This window comes from Ovis canadensis, chromosome 6, assembly GCF_042477335.2.
Source record: "Ovis canadensis isolate MfBH-ARS-UI-01 breed Bighorn chromosome 6, ARS-UI_OviCan_v2, whole genome shotgun sequence".
Lineage (NCBI taxonomy): Eukaryota > Metazoa > Chordata > Mammalia > Artiodactyla > Bovidae > Ovis > Ovis canadensis.
The window spans coordinates 113,778,235-113,795,803 of NC_091250.1; positions in this window are offsets into that span (position 1 = coordinate 113,778,235).

Genomic DNA, 17,569 nt, shown 5'->3' on the forward strand with positions numbered 1-17,569 from the left:
TGGCCACTGCTAAGTTTTCCAAATTTGCTGGCATATTGAGTGCAGCACTTTCACAGCATCATCTTTTAGGATTTCAAATAGCTCAACTGGAATTCCATCACCTCCACTAGCTTTGTTCGTAGTGATGCTTCCTAAGGCCCACTTAACTTTGCATTACAGATGTCTGACCCTACGTGAGTGATCACATCATCATGGTTATCTGGGTCATGAAGATCTTTTTTGTATAGTTCTGTGTACTCTTGTCACCTGTTCTTAATCTCTTGTACTTCTGTCCTAGGGCTGAATTAGGAAAAGAGTACGTCAAGGCTGTATATTGTCAACCTGCTTATTTAACTTATATTCAGAGTACATCATGAGAAGTGCCGGGCTGGAGGAAGTACAAGCTGGAATCAAGATGCTGGGAGAAATATTAATAACCTGAGATAGGCAGATGATACCATCCTTATAGCAGAAAGTGAAGAAGAACTAAAGAGCCTCTTAATGAAAGTGAAAGAGGAGAGTGAAAAAGTTGGCTTAAAACTCAACATTCAGAAAACTAAGATCAGGGCATCTGGTCCCATCACTTCATGGCAAATAGATGGGCAAACAATGGAAACAGAGACTCTTTTCTTGAACTCCAAAATCACTGCAAATGGTGACTGCAGCCATGAAATTAAAAGATGCTTGCTCCTTGGAAAATCAGCTATGACCAACCTAGACTACATATTAAAAAGCAGAGACACTACTTTGTCAATAAGGGTACGTCTAGTCAAAGCTATGGTTTTTTCAGTAGTCATGTACGAATGTGAGAGTTGGACTATAAAGAAAGCTGAGCGCTGAAGAATTGATGCTTTTCAACTGTGGTGTTGGAGAAGACTCCTAAGAATCTCTTGGACTGCAGAGAGATCCAACCAGTCAATTGTAAAGGAAATCAGTCCTGGATATTCATTGGAAGGACTGATGCTGAAGCTGAAACTCCAATCCTTTGGCCACCTGATGGGAAGAGCTGACTCCTTGGAAAAGACCCTGATGCTGGGAAAGATTGAAGACGGGAGGAGAAGGGGACCACTGAGGATGAGATGGTTGGATGGCATCACCGACTTGATGGACTTGAGTTTGAGTAAGGTCCGGGGGTTGGTGATGGACAGGGAGGCCTGTCATGCTGCACTCCGTCGGGTCGCAGAGTCAGATACTACTGAGTGACTGACCTGAACTGAGGATTGACTGCTTTGATCTCCTTGCACCCAAGGGATTCTCAAGGGTCTTTTCCAACACCGCAGTTCAAAAGCATCAGTTCTTTGGCACTCAGCTTTCCTTATGGTCCAGCTCTCACAACCATACACGACTACTGGAAAAATCATGACTAGGCAAAATGATGTCTCTGCTTTTTAATCTGCTGTCTAGGTTGGTCATAGTTTTTCTTCCAAATAGCAAGCATCTTTTAATTCCATGGCTGCAATCATCATCCGCAGTGACTTTGGAGTCAAGAAAATAAAATCTGTCACTGTTTCCATTTTTTCCCCCATCTATTTGCCATGAAGTGATGGGACCAGATATCAGATCTTTGTTTTTTGCCAGTTGAGTTTTAAGCCAGGTTTTTCACTCTCCTCTTTCACCTTCATCAAGGGACTCTAGTTCCTCTTTGCTTTCCACTATTAGGGTGATTGAACATAACCTTCCTAGCATGGGAAATGAGCACAATTATGTTGTAGTTTGAACATTCTTACCTACTCTAGATGGCTCAGAGGTTAAAGCGTCTGCCTGAAATGCGGAAGACCTGGGTTCAATCCCTGGGTTCGGAAGATCCCCCTGGAGAAGGAAATGGCAGTCCATTCCAGTATTCTTGCCTGGAGAATCCCATGGACAGAGGAGCCTGGTGGGCTACAGTCCACAGTGTTACAAAGAGTCAGACACAACTGAGCGACTTCACTTCACTCACTTTGAACATTCTTTAGTGTGCTCTTCTTGGGAATTGGGATGAAGATTGACCTTTTCCAGTCCTGTAGCCACTGCTGGGTTTTCCAGATTTGCTGACATATTGAGGACAGCACTTTAACAGCACATCTTTTAGGGTTTTTAAATAGCTCTGCTGACTGTTTATAATAGCCAGGACATGGAAACAACCTAGATGTCCATCAGCAGATGAATGGATAAGAAAGCTGTGGTACATATACACAATGGAGTATTACTCAGCCGTTAAAAAGAATTCATTTGAATCAGTTCTGATGAGATGGATGAAACTGGAGCCGATTATACAGAGTGAAGTAAGCCAGAAAGAAAAACACCAATACAGTATATTAACACATATATATATGGAATTTAGAAAGAAGGCAATGACGACCCTGTATGCAAGACAGGAAAAAAGACACAGCTGTGTATAACGGACTTTTGGACTCAGAGGGAGAGGGAGAGGGTGGGATGATTTGGGAGAATGGCATTCTAACATGTATACTATCATGTAAGAATTGAATCGCCAGTCTATGTCTGACGCAGGATACAGCATGCTTGGGGCTGGTGCATGGGGATGACCCACAGAGATGTTATGGGGAGGGAGGTGGGAGGGGGGTGCATGTTTGGGAATACATGTAAGAATTAAAGATTTCAAAATTAAAAAAATAATAAATAATAAAATAAAAAGTAAATAAATAGCTCTGCTGAAATCCTATCACCTCCATGAGCTTTATTGGCAGCAGTGCTTCCTAAAGCCCACTTGACTTCACACTCCAGGATGTCTGGCTCTAGGTGAGTGACCACCCCATGGTGGTTATTTGGGTTGTTAAGATCTTTTTTTGTACAATTCTCTATATTCTTGCCATCTCTTCTTGATTTCTTCTGCTTCTATTAGGTCTTTCTCGTTTCTGTCCTTTATTGTGCCCATCTTTGCATGAAATGTACCTTTGATAACCCTTCTGTTATTTTCCTCTATGTCTTTGCACTGTTCACTGAAGAAGGCCGTCTTGTCTCTCCTTGTCTTTCTCTGGAACTCAGCATTCAGTTGGGTGTACCTTTCCCAACTGAATGCAGGGATTGTGGAAGGGATTGTGCAGTTTAATTAAATAAAGTCTCCTTTAGTGGAAAGATTATCCTGGATTATCCAGGTGGGCCCAGTGTAATCACAGGGACCTTTACAAGAGGCAAAAGGTCATAGGCAGAAAGAGAAATACAAAAAATATGAAGGTTCACTACTGGCTTTGAGAAAAGTGTACATTCATTTCCCCTAGAGCCTAGGAAAGAAAATCTCCCCTAAAGCTTCCAAAAGGAATGAAGCCATGTGACACTTTATTTAGCCCAATGAGACCTTCCAAAATGTAAAATAATAAATTTGTGTTGTTTTAAGCCTCTAGATTTGTAAGAATTTGTTCCAGCAGCAATAGGAATCCTGTTACTGAAAGGTATGTGTGGGAGGTCTGGCTGCTCACCGCTCAAAAGCCAGTAAACAGGCCAGATTGGTGGAAAGGAAAGTTTGCTATATTTCAAGTGCCAGCAACTGGTGGGGAAGAGTGGTGAATATCTGTCCAAAGGCCGACTCGCCCCATGATAAGCAGGGGGTGAGAGCTTCTATAGACAGGGTTGAGGGGGTTACATGCAGAAACAGCATAGTCATCTCTAACAGGCATCTTCAGTTGGTCATCAGTGGTCTGACTAGCATCATTTTGGTTTTTTTAGGTACAGTTAATTTTCAGTTCCGGGGTGCACTTGTTCCCGTTTCTTTGCAGTCAGTTCTTGGAATTGTGGCAGCTCAAGTCCTGGGTACAGTCTGGTCATCATGTAGTTAATTTCTCCACCTGGTGTTTTGGTATCTATAAGACAGCTCACAGGATGTGGCTCAGAATATTATCTATAGCCCTTGAAAAAGAACTAAAGGTCCCTGACTATGCTTAATGACTACATTATTATTATTAGTCTCCTTTGATGACTCTTTTCCTTTGTTTCAGCATTTCTCACTTCTCTGATTAAACTTATTCTTTGACTGACGTTTTCCACAGGCAAAAGGCAGGCAGAGGTCATGGTTAGGGGACAAGGACCATATGGTCCTGCTCCGTTTCAATCTGATCCATCTAACTGTCTGGAGATTAGTGTCCCCTTGCCTGAAGAACCTGTAATGACCTATCCTGAAGTAGGTGCTTTGCAGATGAATGCTGATTCTCCTCAAGACCCATATCACTTCTTTCATTGCTTCTAGACTAACAACTAGACTCAAATCCTGAAAGACCCCAGTGGAACAAGTACATTGCATATTATTCTATGGTGTTGACCATCATTTAACAAATTTGGAAGGACATTTGTGAAGATTGCTAAATCATTTCTCAAAGGGGATACAGTATTTGTTCAAGAGGACCAGACCAGAAAAGTTTTTTGGTCTGCTGAAAGTTTAACATTATAGCTAACTGGCAGTCTAGATGATGTAACTCTTATTTGTGGGGGCTGATTTCTTTGTATATTATAGCATGGTTGTATGATTATGGTAATAATACAGTAGAAAGACAGAAACTGGTCATGTAGCGTACAAATGGGAAAACTGCAGAAGCCGGGTTCTTAAGTAGGTGAGGGAAAATGGGGTCAATGCACAAGGTGGGGTAGAGATGATTCACATGTTATATAGGAGGGAAGGATGATTATATGAGTCCAGATGTAGGTAAATCATTAGGTTTAGTGATAAACATTCTGATTGCTTCTATTTTTCTCACCTGGTTAAGAAGTCAGTCGTTAGCAGAGAGAACGGATTTGTGGTTGCCAAGAGGGAGGCGGTTAGGGGAGAGGTGGAGTGGGAGGTTGGGTTAGCCAGATGTAAGGTTTTATACACAGAATGGATAAACAACAAGGTCCTGCTGTATATCAAAGAGAGCTATATTCAATATCTTATGATGGAAAAGAATATTTAATAGGAAAGTATAACTGAATCACTTTGCTATACAGCAGTAATTAACATAACATTGTAAATCAACTATACTTCTATTAAAAATAAAAAAGTCTATCATTAGCAGAGAGTAGACAGGGGTGGGGGCTTCCCAGGTGGCACTAGTGGTAAAGAACCTGACTGCCAACGCAGGAGACATAAGAGGTGCAGGTTCAATCACTGGGTTGGAAAGATCCGCTGGAGGAGGGCATGGCAACCCACTTCAGTATTCTTGCCTAGAGAATCCCACGGACAGAGAAGCCTGGCGGGCTACAGTCCAAAGGGTCACAAAGAGTTGGACATGACTGATGCGACTTAGCACGCTTGCACACAGACAGGGGTGGAGGCAGAGAAGATTTAAGAATGTTAGGGAAAATGAAAACACAAATTCCCCAGGCCCAGGGAATTCAAGACTTTAAGAAAAAATGTTGATCAGGACAGAGCCTACATAGAGCCTTTACTGGAAGCTATCATAGATCTACTCATAAGATCTGAAAGCCACTTTCTCCAGACATCTTAGGCAGGGTGTCAATGATTTGTCTTCTGTAGGTGTGGTCATTTACCCAGTTACAGTATGCCGGGAGCCAGCGTAAGGAATCCCGCCCGTGGCAAAGGTCATGAGGAAGGAAGCCAGACATAGCAAAGACGTGATCTGGCTTCAGGGGTTCCCCCTGGGTTTTCCTGAACATCTACCCCCCAAAACCAGAGTCTGCCTGCCTTATTGTACTGTGCTTTCCACTCTTCTGCCTCTAAAACAAATTAACTTAGGGCTCCAGTTAACAGTCTCCTGCATATAAAAAGAATGTCTCCGTTTAAACCCCTTTGATGGTTTTCTAACTTACCTGACCGGTCTGCCTGGACTTTTACAACTTGTGAATTGTTTACAGGCCCCCAACTGTGAGAGGCACAAAGCTTAAAGCATCTTAAAGATACAGAGCCTTTTCTAAAGAGCTAAAAATTATATTGGTGACGGGTTTCACTGTTGAGTCAATGACTGCTGCCAGGCCTCCATATTCTTTATCTTTTAGGCACCTGAAGGATATTAATCAATGTAATTGGGATATAGAAAAAGGAATATAGTAGTTTTGATGTTAGCAACACTAGACTTTTGAGTTAATTACTTTTCTCTTTGTTATAAATCACTGTACTTCTTTCATTGTTATAAACTGTTGTATCCTTGCTATGTAAGAATGTAACTTTATTTAGTGCTTTCTGACAGTGGCACCAGACTTTGGGAAGAACAACACTATTAAGGCAAATAAGACTTCTGGTTGACAAACGCTTATCAGAAAAGGGCCGTAAAATGTTCATTGGCCTTCTGGCCAGAAGATGATGTAAATCACCTAAGACTTGTGTATACAACTAGGTATGCAGAGAGAAAGCCTGGTCTCAATAAGAGTCAGGGCTGCTGACACTGCATAATTTTGTATTATCCACTGATCTCTATGTAAAATCAAAAGTATGTAAGGCCTTTCCGGACAATAGAGGATGGGCCAGTCACTGGAAAGACTGGTTCCCCCGTGTCTTTTCTTACTCTATTTTCTGGCTGAATTCCCATCTGGGGCGTGGAGGCTCTCCATGTCTACTTACTTGCCCCGGCTTCTAAGACCCATGAGAGAGGGAGCCCAAGGCGGGGCACCCTCCGCTGTTCAAACAGGCGTTGGTGGCCTAACATAGATGGTGCAAATCTCTTGTCCTGCGGTTTTATTAGTTCTCCATGTAAACCAAGTTATTCAGCATCTTTTCGCCACTAATTTTCCTACTACACTATTCTTTCCTAATCTCTCTTTATATTTCTAAATAAATAAGTTTTTCCTTGCCACGTCGTCAGCACTTCGAATTACCCTGGATCCACTGGGGCTGGACCCCAGCAACAGTATACCTTCTTATGTATTCAGCCAACTCCTGTTTCTCCAGTTGATGCTGAGGACTCATGAGAAACCCGGATGGTGGACTTCCCCATTGGCGCAGTGGATGGGAATCCAGTTGCAAATGTAAGGAACAATCCCTGGAATTCAATCCCTAGTCCAGGAAGATTCCACATGGCACTAACTAACTAGGTCCATGCACCACAGCAACTGAGCCTGGTGGTGGTGTTTTAGTCATTAAGTCGTGTCTGGCTCTTAGACTTTAGCCCACCAGACTCCCCTCTCCATGGGGTTCTCCAGGCAAGAATACTGGAGTGGGAGCTGTTCCCTCCTCCAGGGGATCTTCCTGACCCAGGGATAGAACCTGGGTCTCCTGTATTGCAGGCAGATTCCTCACCCTCTGAGCCACCAGGGAAGCCCTCCTGAGCAACTACTGAAGTCCACTTGCCTAGAGCCTGTGCTCCATAACAAGAGAAGCCACCACAATGAGAAGCCCACACACCAAACGAAGAGTAGCCCCTGCTCGCCATAACTCAAGAAATCCTGCACAAAAGCAATGAAGTCTCAGCACAGTCCAATAAATTAATAAAAAACCCAAGTGGTAAATACCTTTTAAGTTGTCTGCCAAACCAAGGCCCCTTTCTGTAAACCCTCTCCTCAACCAAGGGTGGCCCCTTTGCAGCCAAATTTATATTATACAATCCCCACCCCCACCTCCAATGCCAAAATTAAAGCTGGGGTAAACACTTGATGCACTGATCAATTAGATTTTCTCTCCTGGGAATTAAAATTGAATGTAAATTAGAATACTAGGTCTCTAAGCATTTGACTAGAGGGCTAGAGCTAGGGGGAAATCTGATTATGAGAGTGAGAAGCCTTTTGCACCATGTCGATCAGAGAAGCTGAGAAGATAGGTTTTGAGTGTGAAGGAAGAGAGAGAGAAAAAATGAGCAGACGTATAGAAAGAACCAGAGGCCACGTGGTCCTGAAAGATGGTATCTGCCTTGGTTCTTCATCACATACTAGCCACTGACTTCTGTCCTCAGTTGAACTTCCTCCCTTGAATTATATACAATGGTCCTGTTCCCCAAGATTCACACTTTGCATGAGCCAAATCAGCACATTTGTTATTATGACCCAAAGAACCTTCACCAAAAGCAAAGATTTATTAAATGCTAAGCAGAAGTCAGGATATATTATGTCTACAACATTTCACTAATCTAATCTAATAACTAATTCTGTCAGAAAAGAAAGGAAGTGACCCGAGGCTGAGGGATTATTTAGTTACTCTATCCAAACTCTTGGGAGATTTGAGAAGAAAAATGCAGTAGTCACTATATACAATCCAGTTGTAATTTTTTTTAGTCATTAAAAATAATCTTATTCAATCTGAAAAGCAATGAAAGGAAAGGAAAGAAATCACTCATGTGACTACCTTCCTAATATAACCACTGAGCATTTTGATATGTTTCATGTGATTTTTCTCTTATATGTGGACTTCTAACAGTGAAACTGCATGTTCTCCTTTTTTCATCAGATATTATGCCATATATATTTCCCGTGTTGCTGCATAATCTTCATAGCTAAAGTTTTCATGGCTACCTGATATTTACTGATCAGTTATACTATAAAAACAACACTGCAGATATAGTTCTCTCCAGTTTGAAATTCCTAAAAGAAATTCCTGAGTATATATGGCTATTTTTATCATAAGAAAGAAGTTCTATTTTATAGGGTTGGAGATAATCAGGCTTTACCATTTTGCATCGCTCAAGTTTTATGTTCATGGGACTTCCCTGGTGGTCCAGTGGTTAAGACTCAGCACTCCCAAAGCAGGGGGCCCAGGTTTGATCCCTGGTTAGGGAGCTAGAAAGATCCCATATGCCACAACTAAGACCAAGCACAGCAGATTTTTTTTTAAGTTTATTCCTTTTTACTGTTGCATGGTATCCCCTGATGTGAATGCAGGACAGTTTATTTAAACCATTCAGCTGTTCAAGTTCATCTGAGCAATTTCCAGTTTAGGATTACAATAAGTAAAGCCGCTAAGAACATTCATGTACAGGTTTTCTATGAACATAAATGTTCATCTCTTTGGAATAAACACCCAAGAGTGTAATTGCTGATTCAAACAGTACGTGCATGTTTTGTTTTATAAAAAACTGCCAAACTTTTTCAGGATGACTGTACCATTTTACATTCTCACCAACACTCTAATGATGCACTTCTGCATCTTCACCAGTATTTGATATTATCATTATTTATTTCAGCCATCCTGAGAGGTATGTAGTGATCTCTCATTGTGGTTTTAATTTACATTTCCTAATGTCTGGTGACGTCATACATCTTTTCGTGTGATTATTTGCCTTCTCCAAAAAAGCAAGAGAGTTCCAGAAAAACATTTGCTTAATTGACTATACCAAAGCCTTTAACTCTGTGGATCACAACAAAATGTGGAAAATTCTTAAAGAAATGGAAATGCCAGACCACCTTACCTGCCTCCTGATAAATATGTATGCAGGTTGAGAAGCAACAGTTAGAACCGGACATGGAGCAACAGATTTGTTCCAAACTGGTAAAGGAGTACGTCAAGGCTGTATATTGTCACCCTGCATATTTAACTTATATGCAGAGTACATCATGTGAAATGCTGGGCTGGATGAAGCATAAGCTGGAATCAAGATTGCTGGGAGAAATATTAACCTCAGATACACAGATTACACCACCCTTATGGCAGAAAGCAAAAAAGAACTAAAGAGCCTCTTGATGAAAGTGAAAGAAGAGAGTGAAAAAGTTGGCCTAAAACTCAACATTTAGAAAACTAAGATCATAGCATCCAGTTTCATCACTTCATGGCAAATAGATGAGGAAACAATGGAAACAGTGAGAGACTTTCTTTTCTTGGACTCCACAATCACTGCAGATGGTGACTGCAGCCATGAAATTAAAAGATACTTGCTCCTTGGAAGAACAGCTATGACCAACCTAGACAGCATATTAAAAAGCAGAGACATTACTTGGCCGGCAAAGGTCCATCTAGTCAAAGCTATGATTTTTCCTGTAGTCGTGTATGGATATGAGAGTTGGACTATAAAGAAAGCTGAGCACTGAAGAATTGATGCTTTTCAACTGTGGTGTTGGAGAAGACTCTTGAGAGTCCCTTGGACTGCAAGGAGATCCAACCAGTCCATCCTAAAGGAAATCAGTCCTGAATATTCATTGGAAGGACTGATGCTGAAGCTGAAACTGCAATACTTTGCCCACCTAATGCGAAGAACTGACTCCTTGGAAAAGACCCTGATGCTGGGAAATATTAGGGGCAGGAGGAGAAGGGGACGACAGAGGATGAGATGGTTGGATGGCATCACTGATTCAATGGGCATGAGTTTGAGCAAGCTCCAGGAGTTGGTGATGGACAGGGAGGCCTGGCATGCTGCAGTCCATGGGGTCGCAAACAGTTGGACACAACTGATCAACTGAACTGATACCCACATCAGTGAAATGTCTGTATGTGTTTAAAGGGAAAGCACTCCTTGTGTTTCTACTCTACCCTACTTCCACTATTCTCACACTTAAACAGTTCACAACAGCTCTCGCATTCAATCTAATGGAAAAAAACAGCCTTATTTCCTCTTTGCTTACATTCACAACATTTCGACCAGAGGTGCGTGGGGTTTTCCTCAACTCCAAGCAGTTCTCAGTTCCTCCTGACACCAGCTGGGTGTTTACAGTTTAACTCAGTGTCAAAATCTGAGTTAAGCATCAGATCCCACAGGCTAAGGGCTCAGACTCACAAGGCTGCCCCTGGCCACTTCAGATGCCGATTGTAAGTCCAGGTGTTTACCTATTCTTTTGACCAACCAGCTGTAAATCAGAGTTTCCCACAACCCTTTCTCTGTTTCCATTAGTTTGCTAGAGTGACTCACAGGACTCGGGAAAACAGTTTACTTGATCACCCGTTTAGTATAAAAGGATATGACTCAGGAACAACCAGATGGAAGAGATGCACAGGACAAGGTATGGGGGAGAAGCACAGCACAAATCCGACCCTTCTCTGAATGCATCGCTCTCCCAGCATCTCTATGTTTCCACCAACCCAGAAGCTTCCCTGACCTTGTCCTTTTGGGTTTGTATGGAGGCCTTCTCTCGTAGGTATGGTCAATTTAATCATTAGTCTTTTTTGAGGAATTCAACCTCCAGCCCCTCTCCCCTCCTTGGAGATCAGGAGATGGGCAAAAGTTCTAGCTATCTAATCACATGGTTGGTTCCCCGACAACTAGCTCCCATCACATGATTATCTAGGAGTTTTCCAAAAATCACTTTATTATCGTACACAGATGGGGGGAAGGGAATTTTTATGAATAACAGAAGACACATATTTCAGCTTTATTGCTCTAAAGCTATTTCAGAAACAAACAAACAAAAGTATTGTAACAAAAGATGCCGCTATTGCTCTGTTCAGCTAGAAAATTACAAGTGTTTTAGGAATTATGTGCCAGGAAGGGACAAAAATCTTATAAATCACAATACCATGATGTCTTTTGCTCATATTCTAATTTATTACCCTTTCTCTGAGACCCACTCCCCACACACACTGATGCATTTATGGGATCTCAGTTCTCCAACCAGAGATTGAACCTGGGGCATGGCAATGAAAACCCCTAATCCTAACCACTGGGCCACCAGGGAACTCCTCAGTTCTTTATCTTTTATGACTGAACTGTGGTCTTTATAATCTTTATACTGAGTTGGCCAAAAGGTTGTTCAGAAACAACATTTTTGTTCAGGTTAGAAAAACCTGAACAACCTTTCGACCAACTCGATATATTCTAAGTACTTGTCCTTTTACCTTTGTGTGGCTTGCAGATATTTATCCAAGTTTGTATCTTGTCTTTTCATCTTCTTTCTAGGTGCTTTCCCAGAACAAAAGTTTTAATTTTGAAGAGTCCAATTTGTCAGTTTTTCCTGTTACAAATTGTGCTTTTTGGTATCAAGCTCAAGAAGGCTTTGCCTAGCCTGAGTTCCCAAAGATTTTCTCCTATATATTTGTCTAAAAGTTTCATGCTTTTTGTATAAGTCTGTGATTAATTTTGAGTTTATTTTTGCATAAGCTGTGAGGTTTAGGTTGCGATTCTGTTTTTTGGCTTTTTTGCCCATCAAGGTCCAGTTGCTCCAGCATCATTCATTAAATTGGATCCATCAACATTTTATTATTATGTACTTGGAGAGGAAAAGCTTTCTCTTCTTCGCTTCTAAGTTTGTTGGCTGGAATACTAATTAACTGATGTAAAACAGATTAACAGAAGGAAAACAAACACAACTTTGTATGTTCGGGATGCCCATATAGACATGAATGCTGTGCTGCGCTTAGGGTTACTCAGTCGTGTCTGACCCTTGGTGACCCCATGGACTGTATCCCGCCAGGCTCCTCTGTCTAGGGGGATTCTCCAGGCAAGAACACTGGTGTGGGTTGCCATGCCCTCCTCCAGGGGATCTTCCCAACCCAGGGTTCAAGCACAGGTCTCCCACATTACAGGTAGATTTTTTTCTTACCATCAGAGCCACCCGGGAAGCCCAAGAATACTGGAGTGAGTAGCCTATCCCTTCTCCAGGGGATCTTCCTGACCCAGGAATTGAATGGGTCTCCTGCATTGTAGGCAGTTTCTTTACCAGCAGAGCTACCAGATTAGCCCTAAAGACATGAGGCTCAGGGGCAACTGAGGCTTACATACTATTCTAAGCTAAGAAGGGGGTAGGGTGTGGGCCCTCAGCGTGGAGGAAGACAAGTCATAGGATGAAGAAGAGAGTAAACGTTTACTCTGACGGGCAGATAAGTCCTTCTGATATTACAAAGTTATCTCTGGTAATTACTCTTTTCCTGGTTCAGGCCCCCTGTTTAAACTCTTAGGCAGTTAAGGAGAAGGTTAAAAAGAAAGGTCTTCCTGACTCTGCTGGGCCTTGATTATCTTCAGCTCAAAATAATCCACATGCAAAAGAAGCACGTTCTGGGGAAGCCTGCCCCAAACTCCCTGATATTGTTCCTTTTTATCCCTCAAAGTTCACTCTTTTCAAATATTAATGTGATTATCTCAGCTTAATGATGAAAAAAATTGAACCCAGAAGGAAGAAATGAGGTACAAGAAACAAAGAGAGGGACTTCCCTGGTGCCCCAGTGGTTAAGACTGCACACTTCCACTGCATGGGACATGAGTTTGATCCCTGATCCAGGAAGTTAAGTTCTCACATGTTCCTCGTGTGGCCGAAATAAGTAAAATTTCTTTAAAAAAGAGATATTTGAATCCAAAATTTGAAACCTAAGGAAAGAAAGCAGAGCTTCTCTGATGGCTCAAGGGTAAAGAATCTGACTGCCGATGCAGGAGACAGGTTCAATCCCTGAAAATCCCAGATTTTCAATCTGGGGAAATCCCACATGCTGTGGAGCAGCTAAGCCTGGGTGCAGCACACATTGAGCCTGTGCTTTAGAGCCTGAGAGCTGCAACTACTGAAGCCCCTGGCCTAGAGCCCATGCTCCACAGCAAGAGAAGCCACCCCAATGAGAAGCCTGCATGTCACAACTAGAGAAAAAGCCTGCCTGCAGCAACGAAGACCCAGCACAGCCAAAAATAAATTATTAAAAAAAGAAAACTTCCACCATGGTTCAGTGGATAAGACTCCATGCTTCCACGACAGAGGGCATGGGTTTGATGCCTGGTTGGGGAACTAAGATCCCGCATGCTTTGTGATGTGGCCAAAATTTAAAAAAAAAAAAAAAAAAGTAGAAAAATCTTCAGTGCATCAGTGTGATAGAGATCATGCAACGCAAAGAGGCAAAACGTGAGAGCAGAAGAGAGATCAGAGATCAGCTGGTCTGAGCCTCCCTTTTTGCAGATGAGGAAAATGAGGCCAAGAGGCCAACTGTCCTGCTGACAGTCACTCACGAACTGTCTGAGCTGGACTAGAGCCCTTGGCTCCTGATGTCCAGTACAGTGCCCTTCCTGAAACGTTCTGCTCCTTCACTTACTCGGCGATTATGGATTGCACGTGTTTTCATGTATACCCAGAGACTTAACCCATCACCAGTTTGATCACAGACAGTACTTCTGAATATTGATGGCTATGTTTCCTTTCTCATCAATTCATCTTTAAGAGAGAGGAGCAAAGAAGGAGGAGACAGAAGGAAAAAAAGGGAAAGGGAATAAGCTTTAGACAAACATAAAATCATCATTGGAGAATGCCTAATAATATTTCTGTTCCAAAAAGAGGGAAAAAATTAGATTTAGAAAAGCCCATTTTGTGATTTCCCTGGTGTCCAGTGGTTAAGATTCCATGCTTCCAATGCAGGTGGCCTGGGTTCAGTCCCTGGTCAGGGAACTAGATCCCACATGAGACAACTAAAACTTGGTGCAGAGAGAGAGAGAGAGAGAAAGAAAGAGAGAGAGAGAGAGAAAAAAATCATTTCAAAACATATACACAAATCCTTTTAACTTATTTAAACAGTAACTCAAACTGTTGACAATTTTATCAAATTACAGAATAAAACAGCCAATATTAATCCCCTCAGAATGGACATGAAGGATGTTTGAGGAGGGAAGAAGTTTTTCTTTAAACTAAATGATCTTTCAGACAGCTAAGATAGACGGTCCCTTCAAGACAGAGTTGTTTTCTCTTTCTTTTTTATTCTAAGGTGTCCCTAAAATGAACCATCTTATTTAGGTCAAAGTTCCGCAGAGTAGCCAGTACAATTCCAAACCATCTTCTGTGAAGCTATGTCAGAAAGTAGTGCAAGTTTATTAGCAGACAACCCATGAGAAGTTGGCTGACATTTGGTCAAAAATAAAAATAGAACTTACAAGAGTTTTGGTCCCTAACCCCAAGGATTAGTTGCCCTTCCTGCTTACTCAAAAAATCAGCATGCCTCTGAAGCCCAAAGAGATAATAAAAGTCCAGATTCAGCATGCTGCTCCTGCTGCTGCAGGCATCTCATCCTCTGTCCCCTTCTCCTCCTGCCTTCAATCTTTCCCAGCATCAGGGTCTTTTCAAATGAGTCAGCTCTTCACATCAGGTGGCCATTTCAGCTTCAACATCAGTCCCTTCAATGAACACCCAGGACTGATCTCCTTTAGGATGGTTGGATTTCTAACATCACAGTTCAAAAGGATCAATTCTTCTGTGCTCAGCTTTCTTTATAGTCCAACTCTCACACCCATACATGACTACTGGAAAAACCATAGCCTTGACTAGAAGGACCTTTGTTGGCAAAGTCATGTCTCTGCTTTTTAATATGCTGTCTAGGTTGGTCATAACTTTCCTTCCAAGGAGTAAGCATCTTTTAATTTCATGGCTGCAATCACCATCTGCAGTGATTTTGGAGCCCCCAAAAATAAAGTCAGCCACTGTTTCCCCATCTATTTGCCATGAAGTGATGGGACTGGATCTTAGTTTTCTTGATCTTGCCATGATCTTAGTTTTCTGAATGTTGAGCTTTAAGCCAACTTTTTCATTCTCTTCTTTCACTTTCTTCAAGAAGCTCTTTAGTTCTTCACTTTCTGCCATAAGGTGGGTGTCATCGGCATATCTGAGTGTGTTTCCACAGTTTATTGTGATCCAGGGTTGTAGGTAAAGATGACAGCATCAGTTGTGGCCTGCCAGGGTGTCCCTGATGTTCCAGTGGTTAAGAATCTGTCTTCCATCTCAGGGGATGCGAGTTCAGTCCCTGGTCAGGGAAGATCCTACATGCCGCAGGGCCACTAATTCCGTGTGCCACAACTACTGAGCCGAGCCCCGAGAGCCTGTGCTTCAAAACAAGAGAAGCCACCACTATGGGAAGTCATCGCTCTGCAAGACCCAACTTGCTGCAACAATAGAAGGCCCACGCCCAGCAACAAAGACCCAGCGCAACCAAAAATAAACATATAATATACTTAGATCTAGCCTGCCAAAATGAACAGGCTTGTTTCCTTGGAAATGACAAAGTTAAGGTAAAGGTGGGATGTGGTTCTCAGAAACCACTTCTCTGAAGCTGGGTAGGAAATAATTTCTCACATCCATGCCTTTGTGTAATCAGTTACACTTGAGAGTGGTAGGACTTCTCACTTGCTTTTGCAACCAGTAGAATATGGCAAAGGTGAAAAGATGTCACTCATAGTAAGATCACCTCACTTTGCCTAAGAGTGTCTTGCTGTCATACTCACAGCAGATAGTCTTCTCACTGGCTTAATTAATCTTATGGATCATTTTCTTTAAATTTTGGAGGTTTTCACTCATTTATTCATATACTTGTGCAGTAATTTGAACAAATACATATACACATAGTGCACATCATCATATTTATTAGACAAAACACTGTGCCAGGGTCTCTAGAGGATTTCAGGGTAATATGAGAATGCTTATAATGGCATGTCTGCCTCTCTATCCCAGGAATATTTTGATCTTATAGTTGGAGCTACTCAGCTATCATGTGAGAGCTTGCTCTTGCTGGTGAACCAGAGGAACCGAGCATCTGCATCCCCAGAGTGGACTCAGCTGTGCTGCTGCGCTTGGACTCATTCACTCATTCACTTACTCATTCATGATGTATCTATTGAGGTACAAACATGTGCTTGACACGATTTAAATTCTGGTGACAGAAAAATCAACAGGACATGGCTCTTAGCTTCAAGGGGCTCATGGTCTACTGAGAGAGTCAGGCATCTTGACAATAATTATATTGGGCTTCCCTGGTGGCTCAGACGGTAAAGAATCTGCCTGCAATGCAGGAGACCCAGGTTCAATCCCTGGATTGGGAAGATCCCCTGGAGAAGGGAATGGCTACCTACTCCAGTATTCTTACCCAGAGAATCCCATGGACAGAGGAGCCTGGTGGGCTACAGGTCATGGGTAGTTCATCCTTATGTGGAGGGTGCTGTTGGAACACAGAGGATCAAGTCTCTTCTCCCATCTGGAGAGGCCTGGGAAGACTTGACAGAGGAGCTGATTGTGAGCTCTGTCTAGAGGAAAGACTGTGAACCCTAGGTAGATAAGGGAGGAAGTGGTGTTGCAGGCAGAGGGGCCTGCGTGTGTAGAGAGAGGGCTCCCTGTGTTCAAGGAGCTGCAGAGAGTCTGGTGTTGACAGGGAGAGGTGGGGATGACACTTGGAAAGATTGGCTGGGTTGAGACCATGAGGGGTCTTGGTTTCGTTGAACTCTACTTCCAAAAGTTAGTCTCTGGCTTTCTTCCTGGTGACCAAACTCCACCTTCTGTCTCTACCTTGGCCGGTTTGTTTATTAACCCAGTTTCCACTTTTCCCTCTTGAGGACTCACATGTGACCAAATCACTCTTTACTTCAGACACCAGCTCTTTCCTCTTTCTTCCCTCAACCTCTGCCAGCTGTCTCCAACCATTTCTTCAGACTGAAGCTACACAGGCTTCCAAATGCAGAACCTTGGATTCTCAAAAATTGAAGACATTTTTAAGACTATCAGACCAGTGGTCTTTTTAATCCTCCTTTTTTTTTTTGTATTAACAGACATGGTGATTTTCTCCTGCAAAACATACTTCCAAGGAGGTATTTGTGCCGAAACTCTGTTCCTGTCTTTCCACTTAAGCTAACATCAGTGAACTGCAAGTAGTTGAAACAGACATCATTGAAGGACTAACTCTGAAATTGCAAACACTGGCCCTCTTTAAACCACAGGTAACAATTTCCCTGTGACTGATCTCGAGGATCTGATCTCAACCAAAGACGCTTCTTTCAACACCCCAGAACCTCAGCTTGACTATTCCTGATGATGTAAATCTCATCTTTCAAAAGCAGTCATTCAACTCCTGAAAGTGAAAGTTGCTCAG